This window comes from Amphiura filiformis, chromosome 3 (assembly GCF_039555335.1).
Source record: "Amphiura filiformis chromosome 3, Afil_fr2py, whole genome shotgun sequence".
NCBI lineage: Eukaryota > Metazoa > Echinodermata > Ophiuroidea > Amphilepidida > Amphiuridae > Amphiura > Amphiura filiformis.
Window position 1 is genome coordinate 851603 of NC_092630.1, and position 19547 is coordinate 871149.

At 38.2% G+C, this 19547-nt stretch overlaps 1 long non-coding RNA gene across 1 annotated transcript; it reads left to right on the forward strand.

Annotated features, from left to right (window-relative positions):
• Positions 1–13465: 13465 nt before the first annotated feature.
• LOC140147579 (uncharacterized) lies at positions 13466–17222 on the forward strand. Its single transcript, XR_011858358.1, has 3 exons — positions 13466–13657; positions 16437–16563; positions 17038–17222. It is a non-coding gene; the product is annotated as an uncharacterized lncRNA (long non-coding RNA).
• The last annotated feature ends 2325 nt before the right edge of the window (positions 17223–19547 follow it).

Consider the following 19547-nt stretch of genomic DNA (forward strand, 5'->3'; position numbering starts at 1 on the left):
TGCAAGCATGTATCACAGGGACCTACAACACGGATTTTTGGACAGAGAGCTCATCTAACAAAGAGAGTTTAACCCAGCTTGTCCTAGACTGTACCAATAATTTGTCTAAGTTCCCACACCATCCAACAGATGTAACCGTCAAGGAAACCGAGCAATGCAGCAGAAGGATGTGCTATGCCCTCCATCAAAGTAGGAATAGATTCATTGCCCATATAGCTGACCTGCAGTAACCCCCATAACTTTTTGTTCTGCAAGAACGTTAACTTTTGAATTGAAAGAGAGATTGGTGTTAACCAAGTTACAAATAAGGATATCAAATCACACAGCTGGTTAGTCAAGTCAAGACCTCAAACATCTTATCAAAATACAATCTTCCCGATGCTCATTTGCTGCTTGCCTCTCAACCAACGAAGGACTCTTGGAGAAATACTGTCAGAGAAGCAATTGAGAAATATTGGAAAAAACGTAAAGAATCCGATGCTATGCCCTAGCAAGTTCCTTCACTGCCAACCCAGGGATTAATAATGTAAAAGTCATATATATATGACACTAATGTGTTCCTGTTAGGATTATGGAAGGCTAAAGCGATCAGCCTGAAACTGAAGAAACAACTGGTGAGATCCCTTGTCTGGAGTATAGCCCTGTATGGTGCAGAAAGTTGGACCCTAAAACAAAGCGATATCAAGGAGATAGAGTCGTTTGAGTTGTGGGTATGGCGCAGAATGCTTCAGGTCAGCTGGAAAGATAGGAAAACCAATGCATGGATCCGTCAGAAAGTGGGCATCACAGAGAAACAAGGTCTGCTCAGTCAGCTGAAGAAAAGAAAGATATCCCTGTATGGTTATTGGAAGCGGCGTCCAGATAGCATTGTTCAGATAACGATAGAAGGAAAAGCCAGGCCAGGTCGAAGGAAAACAGGATGGATTGATAACATCAGAATGTGGACTAATGGTGGAATGGCTGTGGCAAGAGAGAAACCACGCAAGAGAATGCCGACGGTTATGAGGACTATGGCAACGCAGCAGCAGCAGCAGCAGTGTTCCGGTTGCTTACATAATAATATTACTACATTGACAACAATCTTACCTGTAACTCCGTTGTAGAAGGTGCTAGGTCAAAGCGTGCAAAAAGAAGTATTTGAGAAACCGCAAAGAAGCATGTGGATAATGTACCACAACCTCTGGTTGCTCATGTCCTCTCTGGTTGTGACATATCTTGGAAAGACAACTGTTATTAAAATGCTTCCAAATGGCCATAAGTTAGACAAGTTGGGTGACATAGAGCAAGACATGGATGATATAAACTGCAAAGGATACCACCTTTGTTGCAACATGCTTTGGAGGCAAGCATGTGGGACGAAAACGGAAAGTGAAACCACACCAAAGTTGAAGACCTTGCACTAACAATGTAAAAATGTAAAAGGAGCTCATTAGCATCATGGAAGCGAGCGTTAAAATAGGAATACCCTGATCTGGATCCGTGTCAGTTAGGATGGCTAAAAGAAGAACAAAACAGGTCATTGACACCTGTGATGACAAATAATGTGCAACCAGCACATCATTCAGAAATACTAAGGATGATACCTTTGGATGTCTGACAGATCCACCATGCGCTTTAATTCCGGTAGGGATGTAAATGTTCATCTTGCTTACACCGTGTTTTGTGAATGTAGGATCGGCAATGGTATCAGGAGGAAGTTGATAATGATCTTGATGAAATATCATATCATCTCCCTCAACATAATCAATGCCGTCTATATCATTGTTACTGCTCTTAAAGACACTCAAATGTAGATCTTGGATTCCAGTGTGAATTAAGACTTCAATGCTTTCGATAAGGGCACAATATGTGCCATGCCAAATGTGAATTTTTTGACCCCTAAAACCTATTTAAAGGCACTGACATGATCACCCTATCTGGTTTTAGATCGCTGATACAAAGCTATTTGGTGGTGGCCATTTTGGTGACCATCTTGGATATCTCAAAATGCCCAATGTTTTAATGTGAATGAAGACTTCAGTGGTTTATAAGGACATGAATTCGTTGACCCCTAAAATCTATTCATATACGCTAACATTATCACCATACCTGTTCATTAGCTGATATGGCTAAAAAGGAAAGAAACGAAAACCAAAGACTAAAGACAATTACAAACACAAAAAGTTGTTGGGGTATTTTTTTTTTCTTTGTTTAGAATTATTTTGGCATTTTTTCAACAACTATAGCATTTTGCCGGCTGGTATGATCCCGTTTAAGAAGTTATCACTACAAATAGGATATCGTGAAATAATAATTGATGGACTTTGTAACAATATGCACGTGAGGAAGATTGCGTAAATAATTATCTGATTAACTCGATACCTGCTTATTTTAGGCATTACTGAGGGTTTGTAACTCAGTTTATTTGATAAAACAGTTTCTATTTTAAGGCTTGTAATTGGTATTGAGCTATTCTTTTAAATCTATTTTACGTGTTTTTTTGTTGCTATTTTTTTTGGGGGGGTTACATGTATGTCACTCCGGATTTCCTTTTTAAATCGTTATTATTGTTAAATATTTAATTCAATCAAGCACAAACACAGCATGGAAGAGGTTAAGCACGAATAGGCTACCTGTATCTCGTTGGTTAAATCAGTGCAACAACAATTGCTTCATGGCACCAAAATGGCTATAACTGCGGAATTCGGCAGGGTTACGACTCTGAAATTGTTTATCTTATTTGGTGCATTTTATCATAGCATTAATGGAGAAGGTGCACAAATTGGTCCGTGTGTATACCAATTTAATAACGGGGGTGTTGTGGATTTGACTTCACTAGCATTTGACAACAATACGGCAAGGTAAGCATAATCCGAAGTGCAAAAATATGAATATAGGCCAAAACTAATTCACAATGGCCTACGAGTAGATGAAATTCATAGCACAGTGTATAATATGAAGGTAGCCTATATTAAATATTGTATTTAACGTACATAGGTAGTTTCGCACCATATACATCATCAGTCCGACACGTCGCTCATCCGAATAGATATGAAAATGCACTACGTCAGTCCGACACGCCGCATTTCAGACAAGAGCACCTTTTTCGAACTGTAGGCCTATGTGTTGTCGGACTAGCGATGTGTCGGACGCGATAGCCCTTTAAAGTAGACGGTAAATCTAATCATGACGATACTATTAGCGACTAGTTTTCGTTTCGGACGTTTCTGCGACGGTAAATTTACACCTGGTGTCACGTTCATGGATGCGTCAATTTTGCAGTGTCGTCGTCCTCCATCCAGTTTCTAGGCACGAATACCTGAGACGATAGCTATTAACTATACTTGCGGCAAAGTGCACTGTTGTGAGTGACAACTTTTCGCCAAAGAAACTCAATTTTTACCGTCGCAGAAACCCGTTGTCGAAAACGAAAACTCAAAAACTAATGATGACGCCGACTCGGGACGACGATGGCGATTATTATTATTATGGTGGTGCCGACTAGTGTTAGAAATAGGGCCTAATTAAGAAAACATCTCAGTTCAATTGAAAATTCAGTTGTTACATTTTCGGGGATTTTGAAGTGGATTATTCGTAAGATTACACGATATATGTCGGCGGAGGTCGATCGGTCCAATTCTGAAAGGAATATCATAATAATACTGATTGCTGAATTGAGTATCAGAATTTTTGTTCGGTAGTGTCCTTTTTGGCCCGTGATGATTTTCCCGGGTATTTTGCCGAGGACCTGCCTTATTTCTAGTGCTGACGATGATAATGATGATGAGATGATGATGATAAATGGGATGGCTTTGAAAACGTTTCAATAATATTGGCTTATTTATTTCGCTCTGCAGATGGTCAGAATTAGTTGCTGATAATCCGCTAGATGGATATCTGTATTCATACAATCCATGTAATCCATTCAGTATTCCTGATACAGACTGCCAAGATGTTGCGGTAAGATTGTACAGAACACCATAAGATATTAGAGAGGTTGCGATTTCCAAACGTACGTATCATACGCCCGTGAATCGGAGGCTACTCAAAATCCCGTCACATCAAATAGATGCACGTGCGTATGATACGTACGTTTGGGAAGCTCATATTGATGCAGTGGCGTAACCAACTTTTCGAAAGGGTGTCGCGTCGGCTAAAATTCCAAAAGCTGACGAGCTCCCAGAATGGCTTCACCGTGAAATTACGAAAATTTATAATTTTAATGCTAAAGCTCTGATCAGGGTTCGGTTTTTGCCGGCAAAAACCTGTTTTTGCCGGCAAAGTGGCAAAAACCTGGCAAAAATTGTTTTTGCCAGTTTTTGCCCGGTTTAAACCGGCAAAACTGGCAAAAACTCACACATAGTCACTCAAATATTAAAAAGTGACACAGAAAACTCATAAACAGTAACGCACATCATTCAACGAATCATTCAACATATTTTTTGTCTCATCAAGTCCTTAAAATGAAAAAGTTTTGAATTTGATACACGCCACATTTCGATTAAATGCACTTGAGCAATGAAAACGCATGCCTTTAATTTCTTAATATATTGCTTATAATTACAAAATCTGGCCTTGTTACACTCGGGAACTTATTTTTGTAACTTAATAATTTGTTTTGAGATGAAAAAATTGAACTATAAATCACTTTTTTAGTTTTTGCCATTTTTGCCGGCAAAAACTGGCAAAAACTGTTTTTGCCAAGTGGTTAAAACCGCGGTTAAAAACCTGCGAACCCTGGCTCTGATGGTAACGTGAGCCAAATTAGAGTACATTATGTACCTGTAATACGGAAAGCTTAGCAATATCATGAGAGGAGAGATACCAATATGCCTGAAAAGGAAAGTGTTCAACCAATGTAGGGCTGAGACATGGACGCTTACTGCAAAAATGGAAAAGAAGCTACAAGCGGCACAGCACAACAAGGAACGGAACATGTTAGGGATCACCTACAAAGACAGAAAGACAAACAAATGGGTTAGAGATCAAACAAAGACTCAAGACATCTTGGAAACAGCCAAACACAGGAAATGGAAATGGGCAGGGCATATCAGCAGAAGAACAGACAACAGATGGACTACAGCAATTACTGTATGGAGACCGATGGTGGGAAACAGATACCGGGGAAGACAGTGCAAGAGATGGAGAGACGAGATAGATCAGTACTGGGGAACAGTAAATTAGTTCAGCAAGGCAAGAGATAGAGCTACCTGGCGGAGACATGCTGAGGCTTTCGTCCAGCAGTGGACCGACAATGGCTGATGATGATGATGTTGTACTTGTAAAACCACAATGTGTGATTTGCATAAAGAATTTAAAGCCAAAGAAATAAGGTAAATTGAAGAATCTGTCTTTTAATAGGCCTATAATTTTGTATAATAAAATACGCAAATCAGTTTGTTAATTGTTCTCCCTCCATGCTCTCCTCCCCCCCCCTCCATATCTGTCTTTGTCACTTAATTTTACATACGCAAATCAGTATATTTTACTTTTCATTAGGCTTGTCAAGAATCGCAAGATAAACTATCGGCCTATGCTATTGGTATAGCAGACTCAGCTAGGTTTACCGAGGAAGAAGGGAGTTTTCTTTACCTCTCCTATAATACACCCGGATTAAGGTTGGTAACTATTTTGAACTGTTGCGATTGGTCGTTCGCAGCATCCTGCGAATGGTAGTGTGAGTTTTGGCGAAAATTGCATTCATAGCGAGCGGAATAGAAGGATTCAAATTATGAAGAGCTTATTTCCAAACCGCGCGAAGTCCACAAACACATGTTTCTGATTTACCTGTGCGATATTGCAATGGGTTGTGATGCTATAGATATTATAATTTCAGTTGGATGCACCATTACAAAGCAAACAGTGAATGGATGCACAGTAAAAATACTGTGTGAGACCTTTGGTTCCCAAATGAGAACAATAGTTTGCATATTGTTAACCAGCACTGTTGTGGTAAATAATGGCTTGTTCATGGTACAACTCATTGTTGCTAATGTCGAACTTCTAAAAGTAATTGTGAGTAAACGAGAAACATGTGGTTGTGGACTTAACACGGTTTGGAAATAAGCTCTTCATATGTAGGTCCTGTGGTTCTTGAGTTATTCGTGTTAGTGTTTACTTCTGAATCGAACGTGGGGACATGGAGAAAGCCTGAATATAGTAAATTATATTTACCTTCATTTAAATATTTATGATACTTTCATTAAAACAAATATTCAAGCGATGATAGTGTGTAATATAAAAAATATAAAATGTCACTATTTTCAGAGAAAATAGTGTTTTTAGACAAAACGATAATTTGTTTTCTGCATAGAGGTTGACACCACGCATGCTCAATACAATTAGTAAACAACCAGCTTGATTTATTTATTGTATTGAGCATGCGTGTTGAGAAACTCTTTCGTTTTGGGGGCGCTTTGATAAAATTCCCCTTAAAAGGAAAGACCGGAGGGAAAGCTTAAGCAATAAATACGGTATACGTCACTTATACGTCAATTTGAAAATATCAGTTATTGATCAAATTCCTTTATAAAGGGACGTGTCTGTCATTTTTATTTTGGATCTTTGGTTCTCAAGTGCCATGATAAGGTACTCAGAAGGGGAAGGTGTGTCGGGGTAGGTCATGGGGTGTCATTGAGAGTAAGTGCGATGCCATGGTGGGTCAAGGGTTTCATGGTTGATTAGGGGTGTTATACTGGGTCAATCTATAGTTCTTTTTGACGTCGGTGGTCAAGGCCTAATATAATTGGTTAAAGAGATATAGGCACTTTTTGTACTTTTGTGCACTTAACCCTCTTTCTTTTTAACCAGTCATCATAGAGATTCGTGCGATATGGCAAACTTCTCCTCTGGTCTTAAGGAACAAAAAAAGTCGGCGGTCGCATATCTATAGGATCTTTGGTTAATGAGATATAGTCACTTTTTGTACTTTGTGCACTTAACCCTCTATCTTTTTAACCAAATATCCTAGAGAGTTGTGCTATATGTCAAACTTCTCGTCTGGTCATAAGGAACAAAAAAGTCAGCGGTCGCGTATCTGTACGATCATTGGTTAAAGGGCAGGTCTATAGCAAAAATAACATCATATCATTGGCAAGCTAATATTATGAGGACAATGAAAATGACTCCTTTGCAACAAGTGTCAACTTGTAATGTAATAATTATTCTCTTCGAATAGAGATAAACTTGTTTTTGCTATAGACCTGCCCTTTAATGAGATATAGTCACTTATTGTACTTTGTACAATTAACTCTGTATCTTTTTAATCAAATATCCTACAGAGTCGTGCAATGTGTCAAACTTTTCCGCTGGTTATAAGGAACAAAAAAGTCAGTGGTCACATATCTGTAGGATCTTTGATTAATGAAATATAGTCATTTTTTCTACTTTGTGCACGTAACCCTCTATCGTTTTAACCAAATATCCTAGAGAGTCGTGCTATATGTCAAACTTTTCCTCTGGTCATAAGGAACAAAAAAGTCAGCGGTCGCGTATCTGTACGATCATTGGTTAATGAGATCCACCAAAAAACGTTGACAACGTAAAAAAAGCAGCAAGTTTAAAAAGCCCCCACCTCGGCTCACTTTTTGAAACTTTGGTTTAGAAATGTGTTTAGACATTGGTGTTTAGGAATCGAACATGTTTAGAAATGTGGTGCAAGAAAAGTGTTTTATTCCTAAAAACCAATGTCAAATTCCAAAACATCATGTGTTAAATTCCTAAACACATACCCATCAAATTCCTAAACATGTGTAGCATTTAAACATGTTTAAAAACATGGTGCAAGATAGTGTTTAGAAAAGTGTTTAATTCCTAAACACACTTTTTGCAGTGCGCTGTCTGCACACCCCCATCACGTCAAGTGCCCCCGAGATGGAGCGGTTAGTAGCTATATATCAGGGCTGGCTGCCACTATAGGGTTTAGGAATCAAGCATGTTTAGAATGTGGTGCAAGAAAAGTGTTTAATTCCTAAACACGCTTTTTGCAGTGAGGTTTTTTTAAATAGGCCCTTAATATAATAAATAATAAACCTGAGAATCAAACATCTTGCTTTGATTTTAAAAAAATATCACAATAGCACTGGATGATTAAAATTGTGTTATCCTTGATTAATGACAATAAAATTATTGTTTAATACAATATTGAAAAAAACAGTTGGTCATCGGGTTTCGAACTCGGATCCCCGTATCCGGAGTCGAACGCCGAAACCATTGAGCTACGGGACTCTGATATAAATTGCTGTGTCGAAGTATACATTATTTATTATATGAATGGGTGCATCGTCCGGAAAGAACAAAAGAATTGTGAAAAACTTGATTTTTTGGCGAATATGGCTCAGATTTTTTATGTAGGGTATCTCAGAAAATGCTAGGGTATAATTGGAAGTAAATCTGAAAAAGTAGTGTGTAGGTGATTGCCCGCTAGTGCTGTAGCCTTGTCCAAAAATTCTGGATCAGCATTATTTTCCACTAATTTTCGCTATGAAATACCGGGTGAAATGAAGCAAAAGTGTTTGTTTATTATTAAACAATGGTTGACTGTAGGATTGGTGTCCTTTTTGAATTAATGAGTTGTCAAGATATTACATTTGGGACTCTAAATAACATTAAACATGGTTTTAGATACACTTTGTACCCAGCGAAAAATATCATAGAACAATAGAAGTCAAGTGTTTTAATGTTAGGTGTAAATATAGTCTCGCGGGAGCATCTTATTAGTCTTCTTTAACAGTCTTTTTTTTTTTTAAACTTGCTGGTCACGGCTACCGCGTGACTCTAATATAATCACTTATTGTACTTTGTGCACTTACCTCTAGCTGTATCTTTTTAATCAAATATCCTACCGAGTCGTGGAACACTGATCGATTGGCGCGAGGTTCATATTGGTGCGTATGCACCAAATATGTATCTTGTGTTGCAAAGACATCACTTTTGTAAAACGTACGTAGCTCATTAACAACAATAATTCAAGCAAGTTTTCAAAGTATATGATTTGTAGAATTAACTTCTGCAAAACATCAATATGTTATTTTTCTAATATATATTGATTTAGATAATCAAAATTGATCTTTTTGGTTGCCTCGACAAACAACACTTAGTCAACCCTTAATGCCTGATAGTGTAGTTCTCTTAGAAGAAGAAGACAACAACAACAACAACAAAACAGAATATCTCAAAACTTGCGAAGATTTTAAAATCTGATGCGGAATTTTTTCCCTCTTTTTCTCAGTCTAAATCTTGTGTGATGCTCGGAACTTTCAAAACTATGATTTTCTCCGAAACAAATTCGCACCGCAAAACGAACGCGCGTGGCTTTTTAGGTCTAACAAGAATTCTAAATAAGAGATCTAAAATTTTCATATTATGTGAAATAGATTGATTAAACATGTTAAAGCCGTAATATACGATTTGGTCAAATTTTAATTCATTCATTGCCAACAATTATAAAATAATATTAGAAACAACTATGAGAAAGGTTTTCTGGTAATATTAAGCCGAAATAATGAGGTAAAATGAAGTAAAAAATACTATCTTGGCCGCTGGTAATGAATTTGGCTGGTTCCAGTGGGACATGCATGTGTACACATTAAATGCAAAAAAAATCTGGTTTTGAACAACATTGAACAAATTCATTTTAAAAGATACATTTATATAATGGCTTTAATGACTGTCAGGTTTTATCTATTAGATATTAGAAGTTTAAAATTATCGGGGTATTATCAATTTTATGTAATTTGTAAACTCCTATATCTTATTCTATTAGCTTCTATTTAACGGAGAGCTTTGCTTTTAATATGCATTTTTTGGTTCAATTCTATTTTTCAGAACAACTCGTGTGCAGCTCACGTGTGATTTAGAGGCTGAAAATCCAATATTAACAGTGATGGGAGAGATCAGCGTGCCATATATATACGTAAGAACGGCACACCAGTACAGCGTCATACCCCCCCCCACACCCCCCCCCCCACCCCACACGCACACCACCCACCACCCCCATCAGGATTCTTGTGAGGTCCAGTAGTATGCGTGTATGAAATGTGCCAGTGGTTCTTTCTGGGGGTATATTTCTTATCACACCATTCTTGTGGAGTACCAAAAACGTACCACCATTAGTTTGTGGGGAACGTTTTTTCACACAGACTCACTTTACCCCCCGGCCCCTTATGAGGTACCTCTAAAAATAGCATTTCTTGACGTTTCCGGCCTTATGGGGTCCTATAAGCTATTTTTTCTTTACTGGATCCATGATTTATACCCCACAAAGAAGTTGTACCCCACAAGCTATTGCTGCAACTGACACAGTACCCCACAAGAATGCTGCCACAAGTGCAAACCACAGACACACATCAAACGGGGACCTTGTACTTTACTCCAAACGCAGATGTAAGTTTTTCTGATTTTCTGCGCCGAACCGGGGACGTTGACCCGTTTTACACACATTAGGCTATGACATTTTTTTAAAACTTTATTTTAACCGCATCTCAGCTAAACGGGGATGGCCCCCGGTTGCAGCGACTCCACGGCTGGAATGTAAAATTTCATAAAAACGTCCACGTTTGCTGGTACCCGGTGAACACATACGCAACTTTACACGCACATGCAAAATAAAAGCGCGTATGAAGAACCACATAACAACGTGCAGAAAAAGAGAGAAATTGTAATGGATACAAAATACAAGCAAAGGCCTTTAAAATAATCGTTTGGATACAAATATTTTTAAGAAAGTGAGTAACAACCTCTATTCGCTGTAGAAATGACGTAATAAATCGGAATAACTACCATAGCAATAGATGAATACAATTTTGACTATATCGCCCTGCACAAGCAGGTTGCACTCATCACCTGTGTATGTCTGCAATCATAGATTGAATACAATACCGCTCTTACAGGTGCGAGTGATCAGCATGATAATTATGGTTCAATGCATAGGTACCGCGTGAACGTACATTGCTTTAAATCTACTGTAGATCTGTGTATTGATGAAGTACTGTAGATATGTGATAAGGAGTGGTGCAACAATTAGCCTATGTGTACCCCCGGGGTGGTGAATTATAGGGGGGGGGCAAAGATTTTTGGCAGGCCAAAGGGGAGGCAAGCATTTTTTGGCAGGTCGAAAGGGGGGGCAAGCGATTTTTGGCAGGTCAAAAGGGGGGGCAAGTGATTTTGGCACAGATATTTTGGGCACCGTTTCTATATTACACCCTAAAAAAGTGTAGGAAAACATTAGGAACACGTTCAAATATGCAAAATTTCCTGCTCGCTGCGCTCGCATTATATGATAAGACAATTTAACGTTTGGTTCACTAAAATCTTAGTGTGTAGGCCTAAAGGTGGGGGAAAAGATTTTTTGGCACATCAAAAGGGGGGGGCAAAGGTTTTTTGGCACGTCAAAAAGGGGGGCAAAGGGTTTTGGCACGGCCAAAGGGGGAGCAAGCGATTTTTGGCAGACCACTTTGAGAATTCGCCACCCCGGGGGTACACATAGATATTGCACAAGCCCTAAAGTAGTGCATTGTTTACATCAACTGTAGATCTGTGTATTGATAAAGTAGTGCATTGCTGACATCTACTGCAGATCTGTGTATTGATGAAGTAGTACATTGCTTACGTCTACTGTAGATCTGTGTATTGATGCAGTAGTGCATTGCTTACGTCTACTGTAGATCTGTGTATTGATGAAGTAGTGCACTGCTTACGTCTAATGTAGATATGTGTATTGATGAAGTAGTGCATTGTTTACATCTACTGTAGATCTGTGTATTGATGAAGTAGTGCATTGCTTTACGTATACTGTAGATCTGTGTACTGATGAAGTAGTGCATTGCTTACGTCTACTGTAGATCTGTGTATTGATGAAGTAGTGCATTGCTTTACGTATACTGTAGATCTGTGCATTGATGAAGTAGTACATTGCTTACGTCTACTGTAGATATGTGTATTGATGAAGTAGTGCATTGCTTACATCTTATGTAGATATGTGTATTGATGAAGTAGTGCATTGCTTTACGTATACTGTAGATCTGTGTATTGATGAAGTAGTGCACTGCTTACGTCTACTGTAGATCTGTGTATTGATGAAGTAGTGCATTGCTTACGTCTACTGTAGATATGTGTATTGATGAAGTAGTGCACTGCTTACGTCTACTGTAGATATGTGTATTGATGAAGTAGTACATTGCTTACGTCTACTGTAGATATGTGTATTGATGAAGTAGTGCATTGCTTTACGTATACTGTAGATCTGTGTATTGATGAAGTAGTGCACTGCTTACGTCTACTGTAGATCTGTGTATTGATGAAGTAGTGCATTGCTTACGTCTACTGTAGATCTGTGTATTGATGAAGTAGTGCACTGCTTACGTCTACTGTAGATCTGTGTATTGATGAAGTAGTGCATTGCTTAAGTTACGTTTACTGTAGATCTGTGTATTGATGAAGTAGTTCACTGCTTACGTCCACTGTAGATCTGTGTATTGATGAAGTAGTGCATTGCTTACGTCTACTGTAGATCTGTGTATTGGTGAAGTAGTGCATTGCTGACACACACCGACACCGCCTGGCTAATAATTATTTGGTGCAGAAGGGACACTAAAATGAATACACGGGATCGATACACGTGAATTGCTATGCACGATTTTGATATCAGACGAAAATCTTCTGATACCGGGTTAGAAAATGATGAATATCTCCCGTCATGATTTTTTTCTCAAGAAACCAGATTTGGTCTCATAAACTTGGAAATACGTGTTGAACAGATATGATAGTCGCTAGAATGCGCTTTGAAAATTGGCCGTGCGCTTTGAACTCAAAATTTGACCATTTTATATTGCGTTGGTCCTGTTATGGACTACAGCGTGCAGCGTGTAGTACAGCTGCACTCACTGTAGGCAGTATAAAAGTCGATGACCATTGACCTCAATGGGGTATACAAGCTTAATCACGCACAACCAAGATCGATTACCCGGCTATTGTGAGTAGCCTTAGTTATGTCCCTCGACTAATTATTAGTTTAAAAGAGCTTTAAAGGTTTGAACCAAATGGCTAATCGTGGCTGTGGATTTAACCTACCATGGCGATTCCTGCCATGAAGATATAGGGTCGAAGACACTGTGATGACATCTACGGTAGATCTTTATTTAATGTAGTGCCGCGTGAACGTTATAGTGAAGGGCGATATAGTCAAAAATTGTATTCATCTATTGCTATAGTACTTAGTAGTGAATCCGACTATTACGTCACTTCTACAGCGAATTGCAAAACTGCTCTCTTTGGTTGTTCGTGTTATACGGAGCAATGTAAACGAAGGCATTGCTATGGGCAGGAGTGAGTGTTCTATAATAGTTCCAGCGCCCCAATTAAACCCATTTTCAATATTTATATTTAGATAATACTATTAATTTTTGTGTTTTCTATTAATTTTTGGATTTAAATTTACAGTATTTTCTATTTTTTATGTTTAAATATTTCTACATTTAATACAGGAAATGATCCTTTTATCAAAATGTTGCTGTCCGGGCGCGTGCACGTCTCAGACAACAACACCCACCAGTCCTACATCACCGACAACACCCACCAATCCTACATCACCGATAACTCATATAACTATTGGACCGCCCATCACTACTCAGATACCGAGCACATCAGACAAATTGAGTGCTGGCAGTATTCTATGTATTTTGTAAGTATAAAGACAACATGTTTTGCGTGTCATCTTATAAGTTAACAAAACACACAATCACTGTATTGTAAACATGCATTGGAACGAATACGAGACGTGGATTCCACACCCACCCCTAGCTTTATTAATGGACATTTTACCATTCATTTGATTTTAGTGTAAGAAAGACCTATTTATGTATATATTTCAAAGTATAATTCCAAAACCCCAAATTTGAGCTGTAGCTAACTTCCCGTGACGGTTCCATGAGTCTTGTTTAATGGAATTAGCATGAGTGACTGCATGACTGTACCATGGACATACAACATGGACTAATGGTGATTCGTCCGTACACAAACTAACTCACAACAGCAAATACCACGTACATTTCGTGTAGCTAGATGATCACGAGATGAAAGGTGGCTTACTCTATTTCTTCAGCATGACTATTTATACCCGCATGCGAAGCATGCACGGGTATATTCTTATTCTGTGGTTTCTTCTCCTCCTCCTCCTTCTCCTTCTCCATCAAAGACATCATTCTGTCAAGGCTAGCGCTAAAACTACAAAGGCCCTGGAGCCCATTATGTGGTACACTTATGGGCCCTACCCCGTAGAAGTGCATTTTGCCCATCTTGGCCCCAGAGGTCAAAGGTCACGGGCCCCAGGGGCCCAAATGCAAAAATACAAAGCACGCCTTTGTTAAATTAAACATTAAAAAAGATAATAAGTATCTAAATAAATAAATGCAGAAAATGTTCATTCGAAAATGTCTATTAAAATATTTAATTAATTAATTAATCAATAAATAAATAAATACATATTAATTAACTTAATTTTATTTGTGTGGCGCGGGTGTGAGCATGGCAAGTGCTGCCCATACGTCGACATGCAGAAAACATTCAATTGATTGCTTGCAGGAAGTGAGGATGTGGTATTAATATTCATGAGTAGTATTGTAATAACAGTAGACGTATCGGCAGGCTTGATTCGCTTGTTAATAATCGTCATTAAAGAGGCGTGTGAAATTGATTGACAATCGCAAATGCACCAAAAAAGTCGCAGTACCGCATGCGGTACTACACATCCCGACCTGCATCACCGCATGCGAGAATGCACGGCGGGATGTGCAGTCCCGCATGCGGAATTGAGTGCGTGACGGAAGGTGCAGTTCCGCATGCGGGACTGTCAGCGGAAGTCATATAACAGTCGCTTTTAATACCTGGGCCCTGAGTTGGTACACTGATAGCCCTAGGGGTACTCTATATTTCCAAATATACAAGAGCCCCATATGTTATATATTGTGGGCCCCAAGGGCCCAAATGTTAAAATATGGTGCAACAAATTGACAAGCCTAGCTCTAAAAGTACAAGATCACTAGGGCTCATAAGTTGCATATGTATGGGCCCTAAGTTGTAGATGTGCCTTTTGCCCATTTTGACCCCAGATGTACAAGGCTAGGGGCCCCAGGGGCCCAAATGTTAAAACAAAGGGCCGGCCGTTTCTCAGCAAATAAAGCAGCTACAGGGTTCAGATTTGGTACACAGATAGGTCTTTAGTATTATATTGTCATATGTATATATAACTCCCATATGTCACATAATATGGGCCCCAGGGCCCCAAACGCTAAAACATAGGGCCGGCCGTTACTCAGTAAATAAAGCAGCTACAATGCCCAGCTTGAGTCTACTGATAGCACTTGAGAATCATACTTTAACATATGTACATGAGCCCCATAAGTCATATATATTGGGCTCCAGGGCCCCAAATGTTAAAACAAAGGGCCGGCCGTTCTCATCATATAAAGCAGCTTTATGGTTCAGAGTTTGAGATTGCACCTGAGAATTACATTGTTATATGTACATATGAGCCCCATATATCACATAATATTGGCCCCAGGGCCCCAAACGCTAAAACATAGAGCCGGCCGTTACTCAGTAAATAAAGTAGCTACAGTGGCCAGCTTGAGTCTACTGATAGCACTAGAGAATCATACTTCAACATAATTATGTACATGGGCCTCATAAGTCAAATATTATGGGCCCCAGAGCCCCAAATGTTAAAACAAAGGGCGGGCCGTTTCTCATCAAAGAAAGCAGCTTCCGGGCCCAGAATATGTACACAGATAGCACCTGAGAATTATATTGTTACTAACACCCACACACCCATCCACCCCACACACGTAGAACTAAACAGACAGATCGTATTATCATAATTGGAAATACCAGCGTGAAGCGTTAAGGCTGTTCCAGTTAAATTACATACCCATTGGCTGTTCCATTTAATTTACATACTCCCTCTGAAATGGCTGTTCCATTTAATTTACATACTCCCTCTGGAATAGTTTCCCCCTAATTTGCATAGCCTCACTGTGAGTAAGAGATACTGACAACAGCAACCTATGGAGAGTAAGAGAGACGACTCCACTGGGAGGGGACTTTTTACAATTTCTTTATTTTAAGTGCTACGACAGTGCATGCAACCTACATTCAATTAAAGCTTTTGACTTGGACTTTCACTTTTTACACATTTTCTGCCCGATTGGGCGACATTTTACCATTTCTTTATTTTAAGTCCTCAGCAAATAAGGACTGTAAGTTTGGGTACACCGATAACATGCGGTATAGCCGTATTTGTGTACAAATATATAGCCTTCTAGTTGTTTTATTATTATCCATAGATCATATATAGAGAGAGATTTGGATAATTCAAATAGCCTAATACAAATTGCAATTATGCGATGTGGCACCTACCAAAATAATGACTGACCTGGTGCATTTATACATGCATTTTTTTACAGGTTCGTCTGTGCTGTAGTTGCGTATCTAGTTTTTGGAGCTCTTTACATGAAATTATTCGTCGGTGCTAGTGGTAAAGAAGTGATACCAAACTTCAGCTTTTGGGAGGACTTCCCAAATTTAGTTATGGTAAGATTTATTTTCATTTGTAAAATGACTTACTTTGAGCCGGGGGTGGTCTTCGGATGCTGACTTTCTCTATACCTACTTTTTGCTGTTTTTGCTACCCATATTATACCAATTTTTCACACAAAAAACCATTCCAAAAACACCCTATTTGGGCGCTTTCCATGGCCGTCAGGAACCCACCCATCGATATACAAAAATCGCTGAAAAGGTACTCCAAAACGGTGGCACATACCGCGTACCTTCATCTATGGACTTTGAGGTGATCAATTGTTAAAATATAGGTATCTTATACGAAACAAAACAATAATTTAGGCATAAAGAAAAGAAATACTAACTTTTTGTCGAAGAACTGAATTTATATCAAGGTAGACCGAGCACTCAAATTATCCTTTGAAAATCGAGTCCAATGAGAGTATGGAAAAAATGAGATATCATACATATAAAGCTATCCTTTTTTTCCTCTCATCTCTATAGGACGGATTTATGCTGATCTTCAGTCCATGTGTCGGGTCATCTCGTCAACGTACATATGAAGATTTATAACAAAGATACTGCAATATGTGTATATTATGATGCTAGTATTATAGTAATAGAAAACTGATCGAGTCAGTAATTTTATTCCATCTACCGAATGCAAGGAAAATATCGTCAGCCTGCTACGCTAATTGCCTTAGTAATTTTTTGTAATTTTGAGAACAAAGCACAAGAACAATTGATAATTATACAAATTAAAGGGAATAAACCGAAATAATCAGATTATTTCGGATTATTCCCTTTAATTTGTATAATGATCAATTGTTCTTGTGCAAAGATTGGTGAATAAATATAATCAACCACATTTTGTACTTTGTACATTTTGTTCTCAAAGTTACAAAAAATTACTAAGGCAATTAGCGTAGCAGGCTGGCGATATCAGATTCAAATAATGATATTCCGTAATGTAAAGAAGTTTTCAGCAAAAACGATTAAATACAAAGAAGTACTCATTGTATTCAAAGAATGTCAAAGGCCAATGGCAGAATCTCATTTTGACTGGTTTATAGTTTCCGATTTCAATGAAGGAATTGGCGTATTAAACAAAGTGATGCCATTCTTAACCAAATAAACATTAATCTAAACATTTTTTTATAGAAGAATTATTATTTATGCATCCAGTCTTCATATAACTAAGCCTTGTATATGTATCACCATGATAACAATCACATTTAAAGATGTAGTACTTGGTGGTATTATGAGCTGTGTTGCGTGTAACTGTAAGCATTTCACATGATTTGGTTAAAATGATGAATACTTAATTAAATAAAAATGGGTCATAATATAACACGAGGGTCATTCGAATATTCCACGCCTCAATTTCATATTCCTGAATTGTTTAGGCTACCAAGTTTGATTTGTTTTCAGGTTAAAACTCAAAACGACAACCCCAAAATGAGGGTAGCGCAAAATGGCAAACTATGGCAAGTGCTATTATAATAGTTTGACGGAATTCTTGTGTTGGATGCCCAATGCGACAATTGGTATATTTGTGTTTGGTTCGGCAGTGTAGTGCGTCTAGTTTAAGTTTTATACAGTAGGACAGATTTGTATGTTGGCTATGTTGGCGTTCTTCCTCCAAACTTGTCCGGGTTTCTTTTTCGTAGGTTTCAGACACACATGACACTTCGGATCAAAATTATTTCACAATTGAATCCACCAAAAGTATTACCTCCCGTCACCGTGACCCGTACGGTATAGCTATGTCATAAAGAAATTGCCTTGACTGCAATTATTCACATTTTACTATATAGAAGCATAAATTCTGCACAGAATGAGTTCACGAGACATTACATTTCACATTTTATAATACTTTTAATATCATTTTATACATTTTGCACTACTCAGTGGCAACATTTTGGGAGTAGGTAACTTTAGAATTCTCGGCACGAATTCCTTCTGCAAAACTACAGTTCTATAAATTTTACAAAATGTTTTGGGACCATAACATCTGATAAAAACAGATACAAAGAATTGCGAATGTACATTTAAAAAAAAATAACACTAACATTTTACCGGTTTTCTTTCATTTTATACATCTAACACAAATTACTTGCACTATGTTGAAACCCTAACTATTCTTCACATCTAACAAGCACATAAGTTAATGAGTTTGGCATAATGCTAAATATCGATTCGTCTATTTGTTGAATTCGTCTTATGCATTCAACTAACGCGAATTTAATAGAGACGAATCGGTATTCGACATTCTACTAAACTCATAATGTTCTGATGTAGTAAACCATGGACGTATTATTGTGCCCATGAGTAAACAGACTAAAACCTAATAAAAACATGTGAAAAATTTAAATATTTTTGAATGAATACAAAATCCTATTCTACTTCATCTGAAATTGGACGGAATTCTGATGAGTGGAAGCATTGTTGACTGTCAAAAATGACGTCACTATGACTTCATTATACAAAAAGTACCAAAATATTATATGTACAGACACAATATGTGAGACAATTCACAAAATAAACACTAGCTTCTAACTTTTAGTATTGACTATTTTGAGGCGATATGAAAACTAAACCGGTTTATATCATAGGCAGCATTCCATATGGACGAGTATTACGGTGACACTATCCGCATCGATCTGGGATTCACACCTGTCGTATAAGGATAATACATAAACGGGATGTTGCTATTTCTTACGCCCGATTATTCAAAATCGCGTCACTAGTGTTTGTGAACAGTTAGTCGGGCGTAAGGACAGTGGGCGTAAGGACAGTGGGCGTAAGTACCAAGGTGTAAGGAATCGTGACCGGGATCGTGACATCTCAAAGATTTATCATCATCATTATCACATCCACAATGAACTCAGTATATGTGTGATGTCAAACTACCACAGTGGCAAGTCAGAATCAATTCGTATAGCAACATAGTCATATTGCTTGCCCACTATTAATACCTATTTAATATTATTAACTACATCAAATTGTTACAA